Here is a 21,556-nt window from a genome sequence, read left to right on the forward strand (position 1 = left end):
TTTATGCTGAACCCCGAGATATAAAGGTACCTCTGATCTGGTTGAAGAGAATGGGGAGGGCAGCAGTCTCATTTGTGTGATCTTCTCCCCCTCTTCTCCTCTAAGGAGATCCCTTGAAGTACTTCTGAGCAATCATAGGGTTATGTGAAACTCAGTTTGAAAACTAACACTTCTGTATGTTCTAAATGCTGGGATGAGACAGGTTGCAATTTCCAGGTATGGTTCTCACTATGAGAGGGGACCTCAAGAAACAAAGAATTTTTTAAAACAAAGCATTATGTATTAAATTGTGCACGTATTCTTACGTGTTTGATCTTCAGTCACCTTCAAAGTACTCTTCATTTGATGCAATACACCTATCGAGATGCTTTTTCCACGGCTCAACCATTTTTGAACTTATCAATTTTGATGCCTTTTAGTTCTTCTGCCTTTTTTTTTTAATTTTAAAGGTGTGGGGTACAATTCAGGATTAGGTATACAAGTGGTTTTCATACCTAATACCATACAGGTAAAGTTTGGGCCTCCTTTTGGTCCCCGCTTTGCCTGATTTGAGATCAGGTACCCTTATTGATGTTGTGTCCCCTTGGCATCCCAAACCAACACCAGTTGCATCCCGATACTGCCTATCTCTTTCTTAAAGTATGATGGTGGCTGGGCTCGGTGACTCAGCCTGTAATCCCAACACTTTGGGAGGCCGAGGGAAGTGGAATGCCTGAACCCATTGGACTCGAGACCAGCCCGGGCAACTTGGTGAGACCTCATCCCTAGTAGTTCTGGCTACTTGGAAGGCTGAGGTGGAAGGATTGCCGGCACCCAACAGGTCAATGCTGGGGTGGCCGTGAGTATGCTGCTGCACTCCAGCCTGGGCAACGGATTCAGATTCCAACTTAAAAAAAAAGTATTATGGTAATCATTCAGGGTCCACTTATGAATGAGAACATGTGGCACTCTGTTCTTTGTTTCTGTGATAGATCACTGAGTATGATAGACTCTAAATCCATTCAAGCTGCTGTGAAATCCATATGTTTGCCCTTTATAGCTTTTTAATATTCCATTGTGTATATGCAAATTCTTTTTTTATCCAGTCCAGTTTTGATGGGCAGTATGGTTGGTTTCATGTTTTTGCTATTATGAATAGTGCTGCAATAAACATGTGTGTGCATGTATCTTTTTTTTGTAGAATGATTTAACTTCCTCTGGTATATTCCCAGTAGGGGGATTTGCTGGGTTATATGGAAGGTAAATTTCTAGTTCTCTCTCTTCTGCCATTTTTGTTTTACCTCTTCCACATCAGCAGAACGTTTCCCTCTGAGAACTTTTTTCATCTTGGGAGACAAAAAAACATTGCCTGGGGCAAGATCCAGTGACTAGGGAGGGTGGGGCATGGGGAATCATGCTGTTTTTGGTTAAAAACTGCTGAACACACTGCAGTGTGGGCAGATACACTCATGAAATGGGCAAACACTTTGAAAGAATCTCTTGGCGAGACCTCATCTCTACAATCAATCAAAAATTAGCCGGGCGTGGTAGCGCACGCCTGTGGTTCCAGCTCCTTGGAAGGCTGAGGTGGAAGGATCGCCGGAGCCCAGCAGGTCGAGGCTGTGGTGGCCGGGAGCAGCCACTGCACTCCAGTCTGGGCAACGGAGTGAGAATCCAACTCAAAAAAAAAAAAAAAAAAAAGAAATAATCTCTAAAATAATAAATAAATAAAGCCGAACGCAACCTCTCACACCAACGCTAGCTGGTACATTGATATCGATAGGGTCCTAGAACACTCACCTACAGGGAAAGCCTGTACTATAATGGGCCTGCCCTCCAAAAGATAATTCTGGTTTTTTTGGATTTCCCCTTGTATATGACCTCTTTCTCCTCTGTCCTCTACTCTTGAGATCCACCATCTCAGATCTCAAACTCTGAGCTTTTCCTCCCTAAGCACAATCCCTTTACTTGATAGCAGTAGCTGTTATTTACTCGAGCAATTATTATTTATCAGAAAATATACTAAGGTCCAGGGCCAATCCTACAATATAGGTATTTTCATTCCTATTTTGCTGAGTAGAAATAGAGGATCAGAAAAGTTAAATGACCTTCCCAAGGTAATCCAACTAGTAAATGGAAAATTGAGGCTTAGATTTATGTCCACCTGGCCATTTAAGCTCACGATCTTAACAACCACCTACTGATAAGTTTTCTTCTGAATCCAGTTTTGTCCTCATCATGACCCTGAACCTATTCTCTTTACTTCTATCTTTGTTTAGATTCTCTTAGCCAGAAACTCTTAGCTGTCTATGTCATGCCTTCACCAGCAGTCAGAGTTTTCTTAGTCTCCTAATTCTTTGAATTTTGCCTGCTTTGACGATGCCTAACCATACACAACTCCCTAAGGTCTGTATTCTGTTTCCAATATTGATTTCCGAATCTATTTCTATGTATGCTATTGTAGAAAATGAAGATGAGACTCTTTGAGTGTAGTAAGTACTTAGACCCTTTTTTCTCAATTTGTTCCTCACTTCCGGAGGAGATTCCTTTTAGCTCTAATCTGTCAGTTCTCTGTTCTGTCCCCTTTATACTCACTATGCCATAATTAAGCCCTCATTACATCTGTTCTTCATTGTATCTTTTCAGTTTATAATCTTCCCTGCTTTGTTATGAAGACTGAGGTCTTTCAAAGTGAGCGCTCACAAATAATTAACTGCATTAGTGTGTTTTGCATTGCTATAAAAAAATACCTGAGGCTTAGTAATTTATTAAGAAAAGAGGTTTATTTGACTCACAGTTCTGCATGGTTCTGTCATCTGATAGGCTTCTGGTGAGACCTCAGAGAGCTTTTTCTTATAGCAGAAGGCAAGGAGAGACAGTATGCCACATGGCAAGAACAGAAGCAAGAGGGGAGAGGCGGTGCCAGGCTCTTTTTAATAATCAGCTCTTGCATGAACTAATATAGTGAGGACTCACTCATTTCTCTACCAAGTTATTCATAAGGGACCCATCCACATGACCCAAAACCTCCTGCTGGGCCCATCTTCAACATTGGGGATGACATTCCAACACGAGATTTGAAGAAGACACACATCCAAACCATATTATTAACCCTCTTATTTTTACATTTGTTAGGAAATAGTCTCCAAAATGGTGGTGGCCAAACAGTATACAGTCTATTTTTTCACTTATGTGTAGTCAGGAAGAGGGAAGTTCGAGGTTCCAGGCTGTTTGTTGGCTTCAGAATCTCAGGGAACCTAGACACCTTCCAGCTCAATGGTCTCCTGGACCTTGGATTTGGCTTTCATCCTAATAATCCATAGTGGCTGGTTGAAATCCAACTATCATATTCACATTCTTGACAGTAGGATGCAGAAAAGGGAGAAACAGGCGTATCTTTTTGTTCAAGAACACAGTCTAGAAGTTGCATGCAGCACAACACCTTGTACTTTACCAAGAGTTAGTCCCATGGCTTTATTGAGTCTGGAGAATGCAGTCTACTCTGAGTGGCAGTATTAGTTGGGTCACATGTTCAACTAAAATGTCAGAGGTTCTTTTTCTAAGAAAGAAGGGAAGAACTGGTCTACCCTGCTACTTCATGGTATCTCAGAATAGTCAGCCATTCTCTGTCTTTATTATCCTGTCCAAAGAAACTGGCTCTCTCCTCTTTTCCAAGGTAGCACCTTCCAAATGTGTCAGTGATCCACCATGAAAAACTGCATTCTGGTGATATTACCTGTGTTCATTTCTCTTCTTATTTCTGACAACAAACATTTTCCATGTGTCTATCATTTATCACATTTGGTTTCTTTGAAACTGAAATTATTTCACAGAGGTTTATTATTATGTTTACCAAATAACAGATTACTCTTCTGTCTACCTCTTATCCCTTTGGTTCTTTTGAACTTGCTTTAATTAATAAAATGTGACTGTATATAATCTTTTTTAGATGCTCTATTCATGCTGCTATTTAAAAGTCTATATATTGATTAGGCATATATTCTTAGTCTCAGAAAATAGTATATCTGTTCCATTTCATTTTGACCGGACTATTCAGATCTAAGAAATGACCTGTAATCTTGTCCCAAAGAGGACAATTTGGAGGCACATTTCAATTTCAAGATTAAATATTAACTGGGGCCATGATCTGTGTCTGAGTCTTAATTTATCAAGGTGACTGAGTTGTGACACAGAAAGGCCAATTCCATTGAAAGGAGAATTTTTATGACTCACATTTCCTGAGAAAAAGGAACATGCCAACCACGTAGGGCCACATAGGGAAGCACTGGGCTTAGCAGGAATGAGGAGAAAGCCTTGCACTGTGCCTTTATTGCTCTAAAGCGATTTCTGGGGGAAAGACAAGGCAGGGCAGAGTGAACAGTTTAGAACTGGCTAAATAATTCCACATGCCTTGGCACACAGGAGCTGTCCATAGTTGTTTTTTTACCTGGCTCTGGGGTGTCTCCTGGAGTGTAGGAGCCAGATCGAGGAGGTGCTTTGGAGTATGGACTCTGGATTGGTTAGTATGCATACGAAGGGCATCTTCCTGCCAAGCCCTTTGTTATCTTTAGGAATTGGCTAGCCCTGGAAGGGGCAGTGTTTCCCTGGCCTGCAAGATTTTTAAAATGGAAAAATATCATAAGATACAAAAATAACCAAAAAAAGAGATTTATACCGCTTATCATCATTTTCCTTGTTTTCTTTTTTTATCTTGCTGTTAGTTGGTGCTTTCTCCTAAAGTTCAGACTTCAGCCCTCTACTTGTCTTTCTGTACATATTTACAGGATGTTGCAGACCACACACACATTCAGGACTTTAATCAATGATATGTCTTTCAAGGGTAGGCATGCAATCTTGGCCTAGTTAAGTATTTTTCTCTGGGTCTTTGCTTCCTCTATGAGGTTGGGAGTGGAAAGCTTTATTTTTATTTTAATTGATACCTTTTATCTCAGAGCCTGTACCCAGCCACCACAGAGGGACTTCTTCCTAAAACAAGAAGTAGAGGACATTCTCCACCACAAAAGTGTTTTCCTTAGAGAACAGAGGACGGAAGATGGAGCATCTCTGGGTCAAACAGGGAGGGAAAGAGAGGAAACAGATTTCAAAATTCTCCACCATCCAGCTGGGTATTACCACTTTTTCTTCTTTTATATGTTAGCCCTTTGGGTATCTCTTTTAGACCTCCATAATATCAATGTCCACTATTGGCCAGCACAAGCCAGTCATTGCAGTCAGATAGGTCTTTGTTAATGGTCTCACTTGTTTACACATCTATGTTTTTTTTACCAGCTGTCCCCTCTGTCTTTCATGTCTTCTTTTCCTTGTCTTTCCTTTTATAAGGGGAACCCCAAACCCCCGGAATTTAGACATAAAAATTGTGTATTTATTCTTACATGTGTGAACTTCAGTCACCTTCAAAGGACTCTTCGTTTGATGCAGTGTTTCTATTGAGACACTTTTTCACTGCTCAAAACAGTTTTTGAACCTATCACTTTTGATGGTTTTTAGTGCCTCTGCCCTTGTTTGTTTCGCCTCTCTCACATTGGCAAGACGTTTCCCTTTGAGGACTTTTTTTCAGCCAGGGGGAAAAAAAGTCATTCGGGGAGAGATTGGGTGAATAAGGAGGGTGGGGCCCAGAGATCTTGTCATTTCTGGTCAAACACTGCTGAACACTCAGCACAATGTGGGCAGGTGTGCTGGTAAATCACCCATCATGAAATGGACAAATGTGTTGAAAGAATCTCTCATCCCCCCCTCTAAATTCACTGAAGCGAAATGCAATCTCTCACGACAACACTAGCTGGTACGCTGAAGCCAGTGAGTTCCTAGAACACTCGCCTAGTGAGGGAAGACTATACTACAAGAGGCCTGCCCTTTAAAAATAATTCCATTTTTTTTTCTGAGTCCACCCTCATACGCATAATCCTTAAGGCCCTGTGCTTATACTCCTGATTTTCTTCTGGTTTTCGGGGGCCTGTGTGGACCTCTGCTTTTGGATTTAGAATCAGCACCATATTATGACCCCTTAACTCATCCTAATTGTTGCATATGTGCTAGCTTTTAGAACTGAACCCTAAGCTTTGGGGGGTTGGGTCCACTTCTTGGGCGTGCCCTTGGAAATGTTGTGTCTGTGGTCACAGTGTACACAGTACTTTTCCTGCAAGAGATCTCTCAGGGTTGTGCTGCTTTTCTTCTGCCTCAGCCAAGAGACAGCTTTTCTAAATTCTTTGCAGCTTTATAATTCAATGCTTTCCCTCATAAAATCTCCTATATTGGGCATCCTCTCCATCTCCCCTCTGTTGCTATCTCACTGCTTTAAAACCCAGTCAATTCTATAAGTCTTGGTTTACTTATCTGACTCTCCATAGGCTGTCAGCTTCTTGAGGGCAGCAACTTGCAATGCCTGGTATATAGGAGGTGCTCAATAACTGTTTTTAGTACGGTTGAGTGAATAAGAGACCCAGCTGGCTTTTCAAATTGTATACTCCCTTCCATTCAGACCTCACCATCCCTATTTTATCTTGAAGGCTGATGTTTTTACCAGCACAGAGAGGGACAGAGTGTGCCATGAATTATGGATTCCATTTGATCCTTGTAGAGACAATCTGAATATTTTCCCTGTGGGTGCTTGAGTGAACCAAATTAGTCCCATGCTTGTCAGATTCCTCCTACTCTTTGTGCTGCAGATGAAAGTATGAGAAGTGAAAACTGGAACTCTCTTGACCTTTTCAAGTCTTCAAATAATGATTTTCTAGACAGATAAGACTAAATTGGTATTGGATCTCAGCTCAGGAGCAGGAAGGGTGGCTGTTTATGGGCTGCATGCGTATTGCTCACTGCTTCATTTTCTTCTTTTCTGCTCGGTGGAGGAAATTAAAACTCTGATGGTCAGATTAGGTGGTTCTAAGCCTCTGCCCCTTGCTTGCTGTTGTAGATGTGAGAATTAGGCTTATCTACCGGTTCAGGTGAGGTGGTCGATAATTTGAACACTTGAAGAAATAACTGAGCTAATAAGGTCCTTAAACTAAAGGGCTAGTGAATTGTTGAAAGACAGGGTGGGAAAGAAAGACAGAGAGAATAAGAGAAAGAGAGAGAAAAGAGAAAAAGAGGAGGAGGGAGAGAGAGAGAGAGAGAGAGAGAGAGAAAGAGAGAGAGAGAGAGAGAAATAAACAGAAATCCTTACCCTGGGCTTCCTAGCCATAGAGCTAAGGGTTACTTACCTGAAATAAAGCAGAGGGCACTGAAATAAAGTCACACAAGTAAATTGCAAGATTATCTACTTCAAAGGGATGACTTTCTATTGGAATTGCCTCTACTCCTTATTTCTTTGAGTGAGGGTATCTAAAATAGAGCTGCACGTTAACCAAGAGACATCCTGCCATTGGCTGGCATAAACACAACTGTCACCTAGTTCTTTAGCTGGGCTGTAGGAGCTGGACCTCAGACCATGTAAATTTTCAAGGGAAAGGAGACTGGCAAGGCTCAGAGGACAAGAGCTATTGCTACATCATTTGGGGACAGCAACTGGAGGGAGCTGGCTGATTTCTCCAAAAAGCGGGATCAGATGCCGGGAGGAAAGAGTCTCAAAAACACAAGTAGCCTATTTCTCAGTGGTGCCAAGACTAGCTAGCAGTGGCCTCTTCAGAGCATCCTTATCAAGAGCTATTAGCGAATCCACCTTTATTGAGTGCCTTAATGTCTTGGGGGAATGAGAATTGGGAGGCCAGTTAGAAAATCAAGTCATCTGACTTTATTCAGCATAGAGGTGGATATCATTATGAAATGTACTTTTTCTGTACCTGCTTCTCTTATGCATGACCAGTCTAGGCAACATGTTACCTAAGCTTTTTTCAAAATCTCAAATTATATAATTCTGCACTATCTGGGATATAAAGTATTAGGGAAAATGAACCTTGGATATTTATTTCCCTAATATCTAGCATGGATCCTTATTATCTTTCTATTCTGCAGCTGAAGGTTACTGAATATCATTGCATCTTTCTCACAACTGTGTGTCCTTTCTTCAAAGACCATGGAACAGGACTAGTTTTGTGCAGTCACACAAGTAAAGAAGCTGGGAGCTGGGTATGGTGACTCATGTCTGTTAACCCAGTATTTTGCGAAGCCGGGGCAGGAGAATCACTTGAGCCCAGGAGTTTGAGGCCAGCCTAGGCAACATAGTGAGACCTTGTTCCTACAAAAACATTTAAAAAAATTATCTGGGCATGGTGGCACATGCCTGTAGTGCCAGCTACCAAGGAGACTGAGGTGGACCCCAACGCAAAAAAAAAAAAAAAAATCTGGGAGTCACAGTGGACTACTAGATAAAGTCTAAATAAGACTACTACTACTACTAATAATGAATATTTTTCTCCATCTCTTAATCTCTTGCCTTCTCTTAATACCTCTCTTTGCTTCTCTGTCTTTTCTCTTTGTGTCTCTCCCTCTTCTGTTTATAGAAGGAGTTCACTAGAAATCACATGGCCACTTTCTTCTATCACCCTTGCATTTCATTAGAAACCTCTCTCCTTGTTGGGCAAAATTAGGTTCCTAGCAGCATTTACCACTATTCTTTTATGTATGTATGTATGTATGTATTGAGTTGGAGTCTTACTCTGTCACCCAGTCTGGAGTGCAGTGGCATGCTCATGGACACCCCAGTGTCGACCTGCTGGACTCAGGCAATTTTTCTTAGTCGTCAGAACAGAATACAGGTGCGCGCTACCACACCTGGCTAATTTTTGTATATACTGTAGAGATGAGGTCTCACAAAGTTGCCCAGGCTGGTCTTGAACCCATGGACTCAGGCAATCCTCTCACCTCTGCCTCCCAAAGTGCTGGGATTACAGGCTTGAGCCACTGTGCCTGGCCTATTCTTTCATTTATTTTGGTCTCAGATTCCTAGGGTTGAGTGATCCTCTCACCTCAGCCTCCCAAGTAGCTGGGACTGGAGGTACTTGCTACCATGCCTGGCTGTTCTTTAATTTACACAGTAAAAGATGAAATCATTATGTATGTGCAGATTATGTGATGTTTTGCAGTTCTTAAGCTCAAAATTGTGAAATGATATGACTCTTCTATTGGGAAGGCTGACCGTTTCCAGCCTGCCAAGTGTCCAAAGCATAGATAACCAGAGCTCCCTTCTCTCTGTCTTGAATTGATTCTCAAGGGGCTCATCCCAAGCCACCCTTTCTAAGAGGCCATTGCTGAGGCCTAGGATGGGGTCATGTTGAAAAAAACATGTCTTATCATTAGCAGCAGAAGGAGCCAGGAGATCTGTAGCCTGGAAGGGAAATGACTAAAGTGGGAATGCAGTGGTTGTCTCGTTTTGACACATTTAAAATGTTATGTTGTGACAGAACCAACTTTCTTTAGAATTTGACCTGACATCTACGAGTTTTGGGCACAGAGAGCTCAGCTTCCTATAAGAAAGAGCTTTTCTATTAGAACTTCCAGGTGAGGTCGTGAGCCCTCTGTCACCTGTAGTATTCAAGCAAAGGCTGAATGCTCACCTGTAAGAATGCTGTAGGTGAGATTAAGCTGGATTGCCCTGTGTACCTGCATCTTAGGTAAAGTTTCCTCCAGAATTAGCCCTCACAAGAGCAAGGAGTTTTTTATATTTGAATTTTTTACATAGAAAGTGCAACAAATCTCTGTTTAGGGAAGATACACAAATGTGAAAATACTTTAATTGAAGTGCATTGAATGCAATGTAGATTCAAATAATTGAATCAGTAAATGACGAGACGAAAGAAATTTTACAAAGCTTTAATAATGACTTCTCGGTGTCTGATCTCACAATTCAAAATACTGGTGTTGTTAGAAATAAATAATTTAAAAATCAAGCGATATAGCAATACAGTAAGAGGTGCTTTTTGGCAGTGGTTCTTATCAGAGGGAGTTTTTGGTCCCCTGCCCCAGGAGACATTTGAAAATTTCTGGAGATTTTTTTTTTTTAAATTGTCATGATTGAGGGAGACTGAATGCTACTGACCTCTATTGGGTAGAGGTCAGAGATGCTGCTACCCATGTCCTAGGATGCACAGGACGGCTTCCACATCAAAGAACTATCCAGTCCAAATGTCAGCAGTGCTACAGTTGAGAAGCCTTGATTTATGGAGCTCATGAGTATACCTACAAAACTAATAAAATTGTCTCAGTGACAACATCCTGTGGATTCATAAGATGCTATATCTCAAATAACTGTTAAGAGGGTGAAGATGATGTGTTTTGAAGAACCATGTTTTGTGTTATGTGACTCAAAAAATGGCTTTGGTGACAGTAAACCTTCTGTTGCTAGCAATGTGTGTGCAGAGTTCCAAGAAAACTGTTTCATAAAATGAGTGAGAGAAAAAAGAGTCACAATTCGACATCAATATGTTACTGCATATAGCATGTAATTTTAAGTATTTGTTTGTAACTAATTTAATAACATAAATCTTATAGTCATTTAGCTAAAAGTTGATATGTAGAAACGGGTTAGAAACAGTTTTTTGATTTTCTCATTGGGAAAATGGCAGCATGCCTATATTCAGGACATCCTTGTACTTATACATGTTCAGAAACCTAACTCCAGGGTTCTAAACAATCTGTTGGTCATGGCATACATTTTTTTGGTCATTATATGAAATTGCCTCAATCTTATGAATCTAGAAACAACTCACAAAGGTCATCAAGTCTGTCCTGCTTTTATTTGCTTTAAAAATTACACACTGTGGAATTCAGTACAGTGTATGAATTTTGACAAACGCATAGTCATGTAACCACCATCATATCAAGATGCAAAACTGTTCTACCATTCTCCAAACTCCTTCATGCTCCTCCTTTGTAACCAACCCCATTTCCTCTGCATTCCTGCTTGTTACATTTAATTGTACACACTTTACAAGAATGCTGAGTTTCAAAATAAACTCTTCTGCAGAGACCTGGCATTTAAATAAGACCCACACAGAACATCTCTAGGCAAAGCAGGGCACAGAGACTAGAGTCTCTCTGTTCTGCCTCCCTCTAGCCCCAGCCAAGGCCTCAGGAATTTTTCTGGGAAACTGTTCTAGATAATAGTCAACACTGCTGATTAAATTCTTCCACTGATCAAATGTTTGATGAGCCCATAATTACAGTGTCCCAGGCTAGCAGCTGGGGAGAGAGGGTTGACCTAGCTAGACAGGGTCCCTGCCTTTAGTGAGCTTAGAGTCTAGTACATAGACATCAAGCCAACTGCATACAAATAAAAGGTAAAATTAAAACGTTGTTCAATGTCAGAAAGGGAAATTACATTGTGTTTTGGGAGGAAGAGTCAGTTAAGCTGAGGCAAGAATGGTGTCCTGCTGGTACAATTGCCCAGATCATCATTCAAGTTCTAGGAAGAGAGAAGCTTCATGAGGACCACGGGAGAAGGTACTTGAAGAGCCATGAGGAAACCTGTGCAGCTGGACAAGCAGGGAGTTCTTGGAGAAGTGGTCAGGGATACGACTGAACAGGGCTTCTGTTCCATGGCAAAAAATTAACAATAAAAAATAAGAAATTGACTTTATCTCAAGGTTTAAGAGCCACTGAAGGGTTTTAAGTAGAGGAGTGACATGATTGAATTGCTCTCTCTCTCTCTCTTTCTACCTTTCTCTTTCTCTCTCTCTCTCTCTCTCTCTCTCTCTCTCTCTCTGTCTCTCTGGCAATGATCTGAGCTGGGCGGAGGTGAACGTCAGAGGTTGACCAGATTTCTGGCTTTAGCCGCTGCATTTACTGAGGTGGGAACCCTGGACTTAGATCAGGGGAAGAAGAATCAAGACTCCACTTCTGAGCCGGGCTCGGTGCCTCAGCCTGTAATCCCGCACCTTTGGGAGGCTGAGGTGAGTGGATTGCCTGAGCCCGCGGGTTCGAGACCCCCCTGGGCAGTGAGACCTCATCTCTACAATAAATCAAAAAATTAGCTGGGTGTGGTAGCGCATGCCTGTAATTCCAGCTACTTGGAAGGCTGAGGGGGAAGGATCGCCAGAGCCCAGCAGGTTGAGGCTGCGGTGGCCGGGAGCGGCCACTGCACTCCAGTCTGGGCGACAGAGTGAGACTCCGACTCAAAAAAAACAAAAAAGACTCCACTTCTGGACAAGTTAGATTGTGATGCACGAGAGACATCCTGAAGGAAATGCTGATTAGGCAGGCAGTGATCAATGTATGGAGTTCCCGAGTTTGCCTCTCAACTATCGGTTACTTATTTTTTGGGAAGGCCCACCCTGTGCTCATTCTGGAGCTATGTGTTGGCTTAAAAATATAACTGTGATGTGGCCCTTGCCCTGGAAGCACTGGGGAAGGAAATAGGGTACATTTGGATTGGTGTTGTAAAATAAATATGCCCACACAGCCATGTGGGCTCAGCAGAAGATACGTTTTATTTTGCTGAAGGGAGTCAGGAAAGCTACCTTTGCAGCTCTGCTAGCTGGGGAGTTTTCTTAGATGGAGAGTGGGAAGAGCACTATTTTAGGGAGAGAAAGCAGTATGTGCAGAGTTTGCAAGATAGGAAAATGAACGGTCCATGTGGGGAATTTCAAGTCGTTTGGTAGAGGCAGGCGGTAGAATCTGTGCATTATGGAAGGTGGCTGAAAATAAAGACTTCTGGAGTGTGAGTGTGGGGAGAAGCCAGCGTAGGCTGGAAGGAGGGAAGAGTAGCTATCAGTTCTTTGGCTGGAGGCTGCAGTGCAGACCAGGGTGGGAGGGATGGGCTCAGGAAGGCTGGCTGGGAGAATTCTACGGTTGTTCACATGAGAGAGAAAGAGGGTCTCAAGGCTGCGGCAACAGGAATGAACAGAGAGGGATGATTTAGGGGTTTAGGAGTCAGAATCTTCTGGTCTTGGTGACAAAAGAAATAGGAGATTACGTGGTTTCTATTTTTAACAAACAGGTGGAAGTGATGCTCTTAACCACAACTGCAGGCTCCAGATGAGAAGGAGTCTTGTGGTGCAGGTAATGAGTACTGTGTTGTGCGTGTTGCGTGTGTTCCTTGGGGTCCCACGGACAGGATGATGAGAGCCCGTCCTATTGATTGCCACTCTTTGGCACATTATAACTGACCCAGTCACACTGTATTGTATTCCAGTGATTTGTTTATGAGTCACTCTTTGGATTGTGGATTTTTTTTTTCAGTTAAATATTTATAGAACAAATGCGGAATAAATGAACTAAGGAGAAGGAGCTTTTTAACCTGAAGATACAACAAACAACTTCAGCTACTCAGAGGGCTGTCACACAAAGAATGAAAGACTTGTTCCGTATGTCTCCAAAGGGCAGAACTTGAACCAAGAGATAAATATAAGCAACCAGTAGAGCAGGATGGTTGTACAAAGTGTATCACTTAACAGCTCCTTTCTCCATATAATGCATTCAATAATTAAGTTTACCTTCTTCTTAAAGGCGACAGTACACCTTAATACTTCTCGTGAATGTCTTAAATAAGTCCCATTTGCATTGCAAGACCTCCACTGCCAGCAATAAGTCCCATTTGCATTGCAAGACCTCCACTGCCAGCAATGGGTGTACTTATGCTATTGGAAAAAAAATCTAGGGGTAACAAACTGGTTTACTATGAGAATGGTTTATTTGTTCCTCAGCTATATTTCTGTATTCAGGATTAGTGGTTCTCAAGAAGTGGGGAGAAAAGAGCATATTCTACAAAGAAGGTGAAACACAGTCTCCAGCAATTCAGATATTGCCCCTGGGACAGTTCTCCTCAAACACCAAATGAATCACTACAATTATCAACCAGTGGTACAAATAAGAGTGTGGCCTGTGGTGTGTAGGAACAAGAGAGTTGACAACCACTGTTTTACATGAAACAGGAGATCTTATTTTATGAGTCACTAGAAAATATAAACTAACTGCATAATACTGATGGGCTCCATCCAGATCATTAAATATTATAGAATGAGCATTGTTTCAACAGCTATTCAGCAATGTTTTAAGACAAAACATATTTAATATACCTTATATTATGTATGTATTTTATCACATACTCAGTAAAGAATGCTGAGATGCTTCATCCAACCAATAAATTGCAAATAAAAATTTTACATTTCTATATTTGTCAGTATTCAGGCATCTAAAGGTGAATCTTGAACTCAGGGTTATAAATCAGTTTTCAAGGAAAGCCTCATAATTGATCAGTCTGGTTAACTGCTGTTCATTGGGGATTGGGTGAATACAGGCTCTGATTAGGGAATAAACTTATTAAAGGAAACATCAAGGGCCCCTGTAACTGGCTTTCTGGGTAGAACCATTCTTGTGGTGGAGTTGACCTGCCATCCTTGTTCTAATATATCGTTTACAGCTTCTTCTATAGGAGGTTCAACCAAGGCTGCAAAGTCTTGGCTACTATTGAGGTGTATGCTTGGGAGACCAAGGTGAAGGCTCCTTTCCTTGTTGCATCTCTAAGTGCTTCCGTGATTGGCTGGGCTGTCTCAGACCACTGGGAGCACTGACGGTTGTATAGATCCCAGGGAAATCTCTCTGTCAGATTCTTTGTCCTACTGACCAAATTCCCCCAAGTTCAGAATTTGCAGATGTTACAGCAGGTGATATTCTTTCCAAAAGATATCTTACATTACTTATGTCATTATGGATTAAATATAAAACTAGAAGCTGGCCATACACTGGGGGTGTAGCAATTCCCCAGAAGCCTTGAGTTCCTGGGTCTTGCACTGATCCAGAAACTTTTTGAAACTGAAGGCACTTTCCACTATCACCGCCACTGGCATCTTCCTGGCCGGTCTCGCTGCCTCACCATCCCATACCCCAGACCATCCCTTGGGGTGTCTGGATATATATGTATATATGTATATATTTTAATATGGATATTCTTGAAGAAAGAAATTGGGTCATATTTTCTCTTTCTCTGTAGTGGATTTGTTGTATAGCAGTGTCTTTTAAATATTTTTTACTTCAACCCACAGTAAGAAATAAATTTTGTCATGCATAGACATACACCTAAAACATACCTAAAACAAAACGTTATAAAATGCTTATCTGTAGCATCTGCAGTGCCATGCTTTCTTCTTTTTTTCTCACCTCTCATCTTCATTTTCTATTCTAATTTTATTTTTAAAAGTTGCTTATTCTACATTTACTTTGGGATTAGTTGCTGGAGTCTGCAGTGAGTAAAACTCACTGATGGCAGAGTACAGGACTCAGGAAAGAATTTGGAATCCGCGTCAGACGGTCTTAAGTTTGATTTCTGCTCTGTCATTGAATAGCCATATGGCCTTGGGCAAGTCATTTAATGTTTCTGAGATTCCATTTGCTCATCTGTAAAATGGAGATAAACGCCTGACTCATAGTGATGGTCAAATAAGAAAGTGAATGTACACCCACAAACCTAACTGGGCGAGTATGTCTTGCTGCTGTAACAAACGACCATGAGATTAATGGCTTTAAACAACACAGACTTATTATTTTACAGTTCTGGAGGTCAGAAACCCCAAATGGGTCTTATTGGGCTAAAATCAACGTGTCTACAAGGTTGCATTCCTTCTGGAGCTCTAGGGAGGAATCTGCTTTGTTGCCCCTTCTAGCTCCCAGAGGCCATCTGCGTTCCTTGGCTACTGGCCTTTCTTCAACTTAAAGGCCACGCGTGTAACATCTTTAAGTCTCTCTCAGTCTCTGACCTTTTACCTCCTTCTTCCACATTGAAAGGATTCTGTGTACATTGGGCTCATTCAGATAATCCAGGACAACCTTATTTTAAGTTTAGCTAAGGAACAGCATTAATTCTATCTGCAACCTTAATTACCCCTTGCCATTTTATGTATATGATTCACATAATACATTCATAGGCACTGGAATTAGTATGTGGCTATCTTTGGCGGGTCATTTTTCTGTCTACCAGAAGAGTATAATGAATAGAACCACATGAATGTTCAATAAAAATGTGACAGCATTGAAGTTCCCTTTTAACTCTAAGATTCTTGCGACACTTAAAAAATATTTGCCAACTGTATATCTGACAAAGGCCTAACATCTAGGATCTACAAGGAACCCAAATGCGCCGAAAGGGAAAAAAAAAATAAAACCCATTAAAAAGTGGGCAAAAGATGTGAATAGACGCTTCTCAAAAGAAGTATATGGGCAGCCAATAGACACATGAAAAAGGGCTCAGCCTCACTCATCAGAGAAATGCAAATCAAAACCACATTGAGGTACCACGTAACCCTAGTAAGAATGGTCATCATCAATAAAACAAACAATAACAGATGCTGGCGAGGATGCGGAGAAAAAGGAACACTTCTACACTGCTGATGGGAATGCAAACTAGTGCAACTTCTTTGGAAGACAGTGTAGCGATTTCTGAAAGAACTAGAAATTGACCTTCCATACGACCCAGCAATTCCCCTCTTGGGAATATACCTGGAGGAACTCAAATCATTCTACAAAAAAGATACTTGTACACGTATGTTTGTTGCAGCTCTATTCACAATAGCAAAAACATGGAACCAACCGTGCTGCCCCTCGAAGCTGGACTGGATTAAAAAAAACGTGGTACATATACACAATGGAATAGTATGCAGCCATAAAGAAGGACAAACATAGGGACTTCACAGCAACTTGGATGGATTTAGAGTCGATCATACTCAGTAATCTATCACAGAAACAAAGAATGGAGTACCATATGTTCTCACTCATGAGTGGACCTTGAGCAATTATTGTCATGCTGTGGGAGAGGGATTGGCAGTAGTGGGAAACTGCCAGGGGAGGGAGGTGGTATTGGCAGTTGAGGACAGTTGCTAGGGGCGAGAGGGGCATGCCTCATCCACAAGGTTACCTGCATAATGAACGTTTGTATACCTAACCACGAATTGTACCCCACATCTTCAAAATAAATTTTAAACAAAGTTAAAAACAAACAAATCTAACCTTTAAGTACATGTTCAATCTTAAACCAGACTCCCATTTTACTTGTGGAAAACTGATATTTGAAACTAAGTACAGTAGATCCTCACTTAATGCCATTGACAGGTTCTTGGATATTGCAACTTTATATGAAACTACACGAGACCTTGTCTCCACAATAAATAAACAAATGAGCCGGGCGTGGTAGCGTGCACATGTAGTTCCGGCTACTTGGAAGGCTGAGTCGGAAGGATCAAGGATCGCCAGAGCCCAGCAGGTCAACGCTGGGGTGGCTGTGAGTGTGCCACTGCACTCCAGCCTGGGTGACAGAATGAGACTCCGATTCAAAAAAAAAAAAAAGAGAAAAAGAAAAGAAACAAAACAAACAAGCAGAAAGAAACGACATACAGGAGGTCTTTGATAATGTTATTTTATTTAATGTTGTGTTGCCATATCGTGATGGAAAAACTGGTTTCCTTATACATTGTTTTGCTTAAGGTCACAGTTTCCAAGAAACTGTCAATGTTAAGTGAGGACTTACTGTATAGGACTTTGCATTTGACTGTCTTCAACAATAGTTTAAGATAGCTTTGAACCCAGGCATCACCATCAAAGCAGCTTTTTAAAATGCTTTGCTTCAATGGAGAATCTTGTTAGCCTGCTTTCAATGTCAACTTTATGTCAACAATAAACTTGTTTAGCTGGTTAGGACTCAGAGAAGCCTTCCTCTACTCTGAAACTGCTCATTTATCAGTAATTCGACTTCCTGTGGGAGAGAGGAGAGGAGTGAGGGGAGGAAGAAAGAGAGGGAGATTGAGAGAGAGAAGAGAGAGAGAGAGAGAGAAAGAGAGAGAGAGAGAGAGTAGTAACTAGATAAGAGCAACACACTTTCAGAAAGTGTTTGCATGTAGTAAGTACTCAATAAATATTTGGTAAATGAATGGCAAAAAATAAAATATTTGGTGAATGAATGTCAAAAAATACACAAAAGAGCAACCTGCATTTTTGAGATTGTCTCAGAACAGATGCTTTTTCTGGGGATTGTTATCTAGAAAAAAAGCAGCTCTAATAAGACCAAATCTTAGTAAACACTAACAGTATTATTATCTTACATATTTTTAGTGTTTCTCCTAGACGACACACGGAGCTATGTACAAGGCTCTTGCTGTTTTATACTGGAAAATCTGCCTCCCCTGCTGATGAGATTAAAGAGCGAAATCCCTGGATATTTAGGTTGCTTGAAGCCTGCAATCAAGGTGGCCCTGAATTCCCTAGCACCTTGATTGACAGCAAGAGATTTGGAAGGAGGATCAACAACGGCACAAAAGGATTCTGGGAGTACTTGAAGCAGCTTAAGTAGCAGAGAGAAGTTTGGCAGAGGCTGGGAGTCAGAATCATGAGGGTGAGTTTTTCAAAGTTCTTCTCCTTTGAGGAGAGGTGATCAAGCAAGACCAAGCACCTCAACAACCGTCTGAAAGGAGGTAGTGGACATCAACACTCTTCCCCAAGTCAGGCCAACACGGCCTCAAGCTTGATGAATTTTGCAAACATACAAATGATGGATTGACTTCTTCAGGCTCCATTTGTCCTTCTTTCCCCACTCATAAAGAATTGCAGTTTTCCATTTTCTAAACATTTTTGCCTCTAGATAAATGATTGAATCACGTATAAATCAGCTGATGTCTGATACCATATTGATTCAGGTTAGGTCTGCTCTAGAATATGAGGTTGGTTGTTCTTCTGAAATCATGAGCAGGGGCCTTGTTAAGCACACTTCTGTAACCAAGTGCCTATTCCAGAGCAGACCCTCAGTACATTTTGTTGAATAGACCCTCACTAAATTGTTGAATTTAAAAGGTAATGAATTCAAATTGCTTCTTAGCAGACTTTTGCATCTGTTTTCCTGACTCTTGGTCAAATAATTTTCCATGGGAATGAATTCCACTTTTATTTGGTGAGAATTAGATTTTACAGTGGAAAGAATGCAAGCTCTGGATTAGACCTACAATCAAATCTTCGTTTGGACAATTACTTACACGCTATGCAAACTTGAGACAATTATCTTATCTCAGTTTACTCATCTCTAAAATGGAAATAATAACATTGTCCACCTGACAGCATTACTGTGAGAATTAGTTAAGTTTAGGGGAGACACTGATTGATCCAGGTGTGTTGCTTCTGCTATTTGATCCAGGTGAGTTTTTTACCATTGCTCAGATGTAATCAATTGTCCTGTATGATTTTGTTACCCTCTGTAGCACATGTTCTATTTCAGGATGCTTGGCCTTTTTTTGCTGCAGGAACCCACAGAACGTGAGCCAGAGAGAGAAGCCCCTGGAGGAGTAGGGGAGAGTCCAGCCCTGGGATAGATTTGTCTGCTGTTTGAAGGGGCTTCTCTGAAAGTATCCTTCTTTACCCAGGAGAGGATTTTGCATCTTAAGGGAGTGTTTCCTAGAGTGATACCTCTCTGGTCCTTTACTTATCCCCTGAGAGAGACCTGTGATGAGGAGGCCTTGTGAATCAAGTTTTCATGATCAGGTTTCGTGGGAGTCCTCAGAAGGTTGTCAGTGGAGTGGCCTGACCCAGTCTGAAAGCAGGTGTGGTCAGCATGGAGAACTTTGCTTAACTCTTTCTACATCCTGCTTACTTCCCCTCAGACCTTTTCAGGTAGTATGTTTTATGATGCCCTGTTTCATCACCCTGAACTCACAGCTCCCTTAGCATTATATCACATATGATATATCTCATAAACCAGCAATGGTTGGTTTATGAGAGTACAGATAGTAACCTATTTATCTTGACATCTCAGGCTACTAATGGAATCCCGGCACATCATGGGAGCTGCTTGAGTTTTCTACTCTTCCTGAGTCAGGAAGCTTTTGGCTGCAGGTAACAGAACCCTGGTGATCATTGACTTTATGAAGTTGTTCATTGTTCACTTACAGAGTGCTTTTTAGGAAGGCAGTGCGAGAATCTTTCCATAGCCAGGACCCAGATGGTTTATTACATTATTCTATGCTATCTTGTGTTGACTCTTTAACCTCAGGTTTGCACCTTATGGCTATAGAATGACTTCTCCTGCTCCAGGGCATTCTGGAATGCTCTGGACAGAATGGAATCATGACATGATACATTTACTTGATTTACGGTGCGAATATCTTGTACATTGCATGAACAATTGGTATTTGTGGTTGGAATATCTCGAGGTTTACACTATTCTGGATCTACAGGAAGTAGGTGTCTTATTAGCAGACCTCACATAGGACAAGATGTAGGTGAGGATAGCAGGCCTGTGGGAAGGAATCAGGCATGGGTCAGTACACTTATTTATTCATTGCTCCATCATCTTCTTTAATTTTCATTTACCAAGGATGGATAAGGCTGAGGGTATAACTGAGGCACGGTCCCAAGTAAGGCATAACTTTTATGAACACAAAGTAAGATTTAAAATAAGTAGGCTGATGGTAATATAAAAAATGATCGTCAGGCCTGCTATTACTTTGAGGCTAGTGATACCTCTCATCTCTACAATCTAGTGAATATAATTAATTTGGATAATGATCCTGATATTAACCCCTAACTCCATTAGAATAATTTTCTGTATTATGTCAGGTGTTGAAAAACATATTTAGGTGAAGGGTATATTTTGTTTGACACAGACAAAAAGTGACCACAAAAAAATCTTTTTGTGAAGCATGTGACTGGATGTTTAAACCTGATTCCTTCCCTAAGGAGTGGACCTTAGCCAATGTACTTAGTGTCTAAGATTCAGGTTTCATCACATAATGAACTGAGATGTTATCCTTTATTTATTTATTTAGCATTTTTTAGTGAGAGTTAAATCAGGTCATACATGAAAATAACATAAACCAGTGTCTGGTAGCTAGTAGATTCTCATGAAATGTTAGTTCTGTTCGTGGTATCTTGTAATTTTTTAAAGTGTTGACTCAAGTATAATAGTATGATTTTTTTTTTTTTTTTGCGTTGGAGTCTCACTCTGTTGCCCAGACTGGAGTGCGGTGGCACACTCCCGGACACTGCAGCCTCAACCTGCTGGGCTCTGGTGATCCTTCCGCCTCAGCCTTCCAAGTAGCTGGAACTATAGGTGTGCACTACCACGCCCGGCTCATTTTTGATTTATTGTAGAGACAAGGTCTTGCTAAGTTGCCCCGGGTGGGTCTTGAACCCGCGGGCTCAGGCAATCCACTCGCCTCGGCCTCCCAAAGTGCTGAGATTACAGGCTGAGCCACCGAGCCGGCCAATAGCATGATTTAATGTGACAGTTTTTGTCTCCTTTTGGCTGAGGCCCAAGACATTAGATGTCAGCAACCCCATATAAAAAAGTGAGGTGGTATAGTTTTGAAGAAGAACTTGACAAGCAGATTAAACACCTGTTTTGGTCCTTAACTCTCTTATCTATGTTGGAGGTTGTGGCTGAGATATAAGGGTTCACCAGTCTCCTGTGCCTTCTTCCTATGTTTCCTGGCCTCCTTCCAGTTAGGCAGGACCACATGACTATTGCTCATCCAGGGACTGTGAATGGATGGGACACCTGTCATTTCTAGGCCAGAGCAATTTATTCCCAAGCCTTGGTCATTGTCACCGAGCCACAAAACTGAAGTTGCCTGGATCATGGGGTCACCTGTTGGAACTGAGCCCCTGTAAGACACCTGGATTCTTGGCAAGATTTACCTGACGGTGGAAAAAG

The 21,556-nt window shown here is 41.4% G+C and overlaps 1 pseudogene; it reads right to left on the reverse strand.

Annotated features, from left to right (window-relative positions):
- Window positions 1-14,097: 14,097 nt before the first annotated feature.
- On the reverse strand, window positions 14,098-14,720 carry LOC103257119 (annotated as a pseudogene).
- Between the last annotated feature and the right edge of the window lie 6,836 nt (window positions 14,721-21,556).

The sequence above is a fragment of the Carlito syrichta genome, unplaced genomic scaffold (assembly GCF_000164805.1).
Source record: "Carlito syrichta isolate Samal-C Ts95f unplaced genomic scaffold, Tarsius_syrichta-2.0.1 Scaffold301546, whole genome shotgun sequence".
NCBI classification, from domain to species: Eukaryota; Metazoa; Chordata; class Mammalia; order Primates; family Tarsiidae; genus Carlito; species Carlito syrichta.